The sequence below is a fragment of the Rattus norvegicus genome, chromosome 1 (genome assembly GCF_021556685.1).
Source record: "Rattus norvegicus strain SHRSP/BbbUtx chromosome 1, alternate assembly SHRSP_T2T, whole genome shotgun sequence".
NCBI lineage: Eukaryota > Metazoa > Chordata > Mammalia > Rodentia > Muridae > Rattus > Rattus norvegicus.
The window spans coordinates 89768121-89775115 of NC_141534.1; the positions used below are offsets into that span (position 1 = coordinate 89768121).

General features: G+C 44.9%; 1 pseudogene; it reads left to right on the top strand.

The window, feature by feature from the left end:
• The first annotated feature begins 199 nt into the window (after positions 1-199).
• LOC148007270 (heterogeneous nuclear ribonucleoprotein K-like) lies at positions 200-3476 on the top strand (annotated as a pseudogene).
• The last annotated feature ends 3519 nt before the right edge of the window (positions 3477-6995 follow it).

Sequence of the window (6995 nt, forward strand, 5' to 3'; positions counted from 1 at the left end):
GGGAGAGGAGGCCCTTGGTCCTGTGGAGGCTTAATACCCCAGAATAAGGGGATGCTAGAACGGTGAGGCAGGAATGGGTGGGCAGCTGGGGGAGCACCCTCATAGAGGCAAAGAGGAGAGGGGAGGGATTTGTGAAGGGGAAACCGGGAACGGGGACAACATTTGAAATGGATAAGTAAATACAACCAATTTTTTAAAAAAGAAAAGAAAAGGGGGTATTAATGGAATATCTCCTGGTTAGGGCGGGCACCCATGCCTCCTTTTAGAAAAGGTTATGATGACATAAGCCCCCGTCGAGGACCTCCTCGATGCCCAGGGTTCCTGCTGGTCAAGGTGACCAGGCTGGCAGCAGAGTTGGAAATTTTCCTCTTCCTCCACCACCACCACCCAGAGTGGGAGATCTAATGGCTTATGATAGAAGGGGAAGGCCTGGATACCGCGTTGACGGCATGGGTGAAACTTGGGACTCTACCATTGACACATGGAGCCCATCAGAACAGCAAATGGCTTAGGAACCACAGGGTGGCTCTGGGTGGAATTATTCCTGTGTGGTCATCTCAGTGGACCTATTACTACCACACAAGAAATTATCCCCAAAGATTTGGCTGGATCTATTATTAGTAAAGGTGGTCGGCAGATCAAACAAATCTGCTGTGCGTCAGGAACATCAATCAAAATTAATGAGCCTTTAGAAGGGTCCAGAGGTCAGACCATCACCGTCACAGGACCGCAGGGTCACATACAGAACACACAGTGTTTGCTGCAGACAGTGGGAAGCACTATTCTGGGAAGGTTTTCTAAGTCTAGTGAAGAACTGGAAGAGTCTTGCATTTCTCTCTTTTTCAATCGGCTTCCATTTAAAAAGCTAACAACTCCCTGCTTCACAGCCGTTCTGCAATCTCTCTGCTTAGCAAGGCTAAGGCTGTGGTTCCTCACAAACAGGGTTGAGGGCACACACTGACATTTTGAAACAGCAGCAGAGTGAGCGGATTCCATTTTCTTGTACGTTGCTGGTCTTAACCCCCCACGCACCCACATAGTGTGACTATGTGAACACCTTGTTTTGTGGTCACTGCGACACTGCGAGGGTCGGGGAGATATGGAGGAAGGTGACAGTCCCCATGTTCCTGGCATGTGTTCGGAGCGGTGCGCAAACCATAACAGTCTTCTGTAAAGAGACACTTTATGGTTTTTAAAATAAATTCAGTGAATCTATTTTTAAAGACAATTTTCAAAAGCCCACCTCTAAACTGAACACTAGAGTCTCAGCTCCTCTGTCGAATATAATTGCAGCTCTTGGAAAGAAAGCAAAATACACTGGCAAATTCAATGTGGGTGATTTCATTTTGTTGTTGTTCTTGGGTGTTTGTTTTTTTTTTGTTTGCTTGTTCATTTGTTTCCCAAGACAGGGTCTCCCTATATATCCCTGGCTGTCCTGAAACTCACTCTGTAGACCAGGCTGGCCTCAAACACAAGAGCCACCTGCCTCTGCCTCCAGAGGACTGGGATTAAAGGTGTGTGCACCCACCGCCTGGCTTTGGGTGATTTCTTAACAGTTTGAAAGATGCAGCTTGAGATAAATTCCATCACATAGTCATGCTAAAATAAGCTCAGGATTTGGGTTGTTTTTGCAAATGCGTGCCACTATTTATAAACAGTTTTCTGTGTTAGTGGTGAAGACCTAAGAAGGATGTGCCTCATAGCAATGAACACTAGGTTACTCCGATTAACAGTGTAACACTTGGTTACACCAACACTGAGTAAATCCTGGCTGTTTTCGTTAGGTAATTCTCACCTATAGGCGTAAGCCTGTTAGTGTCTTGTTAGCGGAACTTTAAAATATATAAAGACATATTATATATTTGTGTTTCTACACGTGCACCATGGGAAAAAAAATGTACAAGCTCTCCATTGTGTGTTAAATGATTTGATAAGTGTTTGTGAACGACTCAAAACAAAACGAAAAAATTAGAAAAGGTTCCTGTGGGTGTTTTGTGTGGTAACCTGTCATCTGCATTGATAGCTCAAAATCTTACCCCTAAACAAAACTCGCGCAATGTGACTTTTGATGCGTGTCCAATTTGAAAAGGGGCTGATTGGTACATGTAAAGTTGATTAAGTGTTCCTCTTGTAAGGAAATGTGGTAATCTTACATTTAAAAAGTAAATATATAAATAAATCTTAAAGAAAAAAGAAAGTCAGGAAAGAAGGAAGGAAGGGGAAGAGAGAGAGAGAGAGAGAGAGAGAGAGAGAGAGAGAGAGAGAGAATTCGCCTATGAGAGAGACACGAGCTTCATATTGATGGGTTTGCACTGTGGAATTTGAAAGGAGACCCATATAAAGATGATCAATTCAACAACCCTGCAAATCTGGTAGATCTACTCCAAAACAGACCTGAGAACAAAAGATGAAAATAAAACAAAAATAAAAAGATAAAAATCTGGAGAAGGTGGAGTGCTTGAATCGCCAAAGACTCTGAGACACAGCTCAGTAGTGAACAAAAGATAGAAAAGGGACAAGAGGGGAAACATGGCTGCTCGTAGGTGTGGGGGAAGGGATGGTTTATTGTAGATGAAAGGTTAGAAGGGAAGGCATCTGAGAGTCCAGAGTGACCAAGATCAGACTGAGCTGTGTGAAAGAGAAAAAGGGGAACAGAAAGGGAACAGAGGGGAACCAGGTTCAGCATCCAGGAGGCCCCAAGGTGCAAAGAGAGTGGGTACCAAAAAGGTCGGATTTTACAGGGACAAGCTGCCCAGCCCCTGGGCTGGTGAATTCAGGGTAGAGGATGCAGGGTTCAGGGTAGTGGGTTTACCAGGCCGGACAGCCTACCAGGCAGGACTGAGGGATGCAAGGAGAACCAGCAGCCAGGTCCAGCTCCTTAGACCAGGTTTGAAACCCATCTAATATCAAAATTACAGATATAAAGTAGCCACAAAAATATATTTATTTTCCGGGGTTCCTGAGACCATCGGACATACGTGTTTCATGGTGATTGCAACCCAAAAGAACAAGGCCATAATCCATTGCCCTGGGCATCAGACAGGAACATCAGAAATAGCCTGAGAGTACAGAATAGGTGATAAAGCCGAGAGTGGAAGCCTCCCTCCCGAGCCTCCACTGCCAACATCCTCATAGCTTTGCTGCTCCCTGTGCTCCTAGCCATCCCTGAATATACTGTGAAGACAAACAAGAACAGGTGAGACGCCAAGGAGCTTACCGAAGAGATGATGGTTGCTGACCTCGGAAGGCTGCACCTTCCTACCCAAGGAGTTTGCTAAGCCCCTCACCCATCAGATTCATCAAGCTTCACACCTGCTCACCGAAAGCTGTGAGGGGCAAGGTACAAATATTTGACTTAGGACACTTGGCTGATCAGGTGATCTCAGACCGTGCCACCTACCAGGCTGTTAACCCCTCAGACCCCAATCAAGGAGCCGCTGCAGGATCCAGAACCAGGGGTCAATGGCCAGGGCTAATTGGGAAAACAAGGGACATACGGATATAAGTATTTCCTAGTTTCTATAGACACCTTTTCAGGATGGGTAGAAGCCTGCCCTACAAAGGAGACTGCCAATGTGGTGGCAGAGAAGCTTCTGGAAGACATCATGCCCAGGTGTGGACTGCCTACCCTGCTTCTTTCTGACAATGGAGCAGCACTCACCTCTCAGGTAACTCAATCTCTAGCACAGGTTCTGGGGACCAATTGGAAATCACATTGTGCATACAGACCCCAGAGATCAGGGCAAATAAAAAAGAATCAGACACTGAAGGAGGCCTGGACCAGGGGGCTGGAGAGATGGCTCAGCGGTTAAGAGCACCCGACTGCTCTTCCAGAGGTCCTGAGTTCAATTACCAGAAACCACATGGTGGCTCACAACCATCTGTAAAGAGATCCAATGCCCTCTTCTGGTGTGTCTGAAGACAGCTACAGTGTACTTACATATAACAAATAAATAAATCTTTTTAAAAAAAGGAGGCCTGGACCAAATTAACCCCTCAAACTGGTGGTGACTGGGCGTCCCTCCTACCTTATGCCTTTTACAGGGCTAGGAACACCCCCTATACTTTAGGTCTCACCCCCTCTTTGAGACCTTATATGGGAGGGCTCCTCCCATGCTGCTTAACCTCTAGTCCATTATCTTAGCTCAACATGACCAACAAAAGTTTTTAAAATCCTTACAAGCCCCCCATCGGGTCCAGAAGCAACTACGGCCCCGCCAGGTTTATGAGTCTGCTCCTCCCTCTAGCCCCCATTGCTCTGAACCAGGTGACGAAGTCTAGATTGGGAGACATAACTATAGTAGTGAGTTTAGCAAACCAAAGTGGTTGCTTTGCTCCTGGTGGGTCATGCTCCCAGCCACCCAACAGAATCCTCTGGATTCTGGAATGAAACACACACACACACACACACACACACACACACACACAGTCACACACACACACACAGTCACACACACAGTCACACACACAGTCACACACACACATATCAGTTAATTTTGATATGCCTTGACTACCTTAATGGCTGGGTGTTTCTATCCTCCCCCACTACTAGCAAACCCTCCCTCCCTTCTGGTACTCCTGAGTTAACATCTTTTAAATCTAGATTTCAGGTGGTACTGGTTCTGAAGGTATGAAAGAGTCATAGAGAGCTTCTGAGGCTTGGCACTCTGAGAGGCCATGGTAGGCCATTGGCAGTGCAGCCTCAGTGGCAGTTGAAGGTCCAGTACTTAGGGGGTCATGCAAAGAAGTTGAGGCTTGGCACCATGATGGGAGCTTATAAGAGGCTATTGGTGAAAATTGATTGTAGCAGAAGACCCCAGTGCATTGGAGGTGCCAGTACCATGGGATGATCACCAAGAACAGCAGCAGCAGTGGAGTGGATCGAACTGAGCTTAGAGTACTATAGAGGGCAGAGCTGGAGAACTGATAGCCCTTGGAAGGAGCCCAGGAGATCATGTGTGCATCCCAGACATTGGAACAAGAAGCTGTATAGTTGAAGTTGCTTTGGATCCCAAGATATTACAGTCATGGGCTATCTGCTGAGGAAAGCTATTAACAGGAAGTAGAACCAGCCCAAAAGAAAGAAGTTGCAGTCAACAAAGATGAAGGGAGTTGGAGATCTGAAGAGTGCTCTGACATCAGACATGAAGACGCTGAGTTTGGAGCTTGCCCAGCTGACTTCTGTCTTTGGTCCAGTCTTTCCTCACTATGATGTTTTAGAATGGTAATGTATATCCTGTGATGTTGGAAATATGCGACCTGGCTTTTTTTTTTTTTTAATAGGGGAGTGCAGTTAAAAGATTGCATAAATGTCAGAAGAGACTTTAAACTTTGGACTTTTAACATTGGGATACTGTTACAGACTATGGGGACTTTGGAAGTCAGACTAAAGTATTCTGCATTTTGTTATGTCTACGTAATGCCCCCATAGAGTCAGGTGTTTGAGAAGTCTATGGGGGCCAGGCAGTGGAATGTGGTGATTTAAATATGCTTGGCCCAGGGAGTAGCACTATTCAAAGGTGTGGCCTTGTTGAAGGAAGTGTGTCACTGTGGGAGTGGGCTTGGAGACCCTCCTCCTGGCTTCCTGGAAGATTGTCTCTCCTGGTTGCCTTCAGATCAAGATGCAGAACTCTCAGCTCCTTCTCCAGCTCCATGTCTGCTTGCATGCTGCCATGCTGCCTGCTCTGATGATAATGGACTGAATCTCTGAAACTGTAAGCCAGCCCCCACTTAAAGGTTTGTGTCGGGGCTCGAGTCCCCATATGAACAACAATGCCAAGCAACCAGAGCTTCCAGGGACTAAGCCACTACCCAAGGACTATACATGGACTGACCCTGGACTCTGACCTCATAGGTAGCAATGAATAGCCTAGTAAGAGCACCAGTGGAAGGGGAAGCCCTGGGTCCTGCTAAGACTGAACCCCCAGTGAACGTGATTGTTGGGGGGAAGGCAGCAATGGGGGAGGATGGGGAGGGGAACACCCATATAGAGGGGGAGGGGGAGGGATTAGGGGGATGTTTGCCCGGAAACCGGGAAAGGGAATAACACTAGAAATGTAAATAAGAAATACTCAAGTTAATAAAAAAAAAAAAAGAAAAAAAAAACTATGTTGACTAGGTTTTTTCTTGTAGCTTGATGACATTATCTTATAAATGGACACTATATTCCATATTCCTATAAGGCATATTAAACATTTTTCATATGAACTATAAGACTGAATTTTATGAACATTTTTACAGATTGAAAAATAATCAAATGTATATATTCCTTGAACAATTAAGAAAAGTGTAAAGATTAGTCAAATAGCAGTCAACATTTTGCTTTAATCAATATTTTATGATAAACAATATTTGACTATAAGGAATTGAAATGGTAAACAATTTTTACACTTATTTGCATTTGTTTACTGCATGGTAACAAAATCATATGGTATGCTATAATAATAAAAATAATTTTTGAGAACAAAAAAAAACAAGGTTTGTGTCTTTAAGACTTGCCTTAGTCATGGTGTCTCTTCAATGGAAACTCTAACTAAGATAGGAACCCAAATAGAGCGGGAACCTGGAAGCAGGAGCTGATGCAGGGGCCACAGAGAGATGTTGCATACTGGTTTGCTTGCCATGGCTTACTCAATTAGCTTTCTTATAGAACTCAGGACCACCAGCCCAGTGTTGTCACCACCCACAGAGGGTTGGACCCTCCTCCACTGATCACAAACTGAAAAAATAAAATAAAATAAAATGCCTTACAGATGGATCTCATGGAGGCATTTCCTCAACTGAGGCTTCTTTCTCTCTCATGACTCTAGCTTGTGTCAAATTGACACACATACCAGCCAGTACAGCCAGTGTTATATATAAAACAATATTACTTTAGGTTTGTTCATTCTCAGGCAACTAGTTACTGACCTGGGCTATGTTCATCCTGCATTCAATTCCCCTTATGAACTGGCTAAAGATCGATACAGAAGCTTCAAGATGTCGACCCTTTCGAC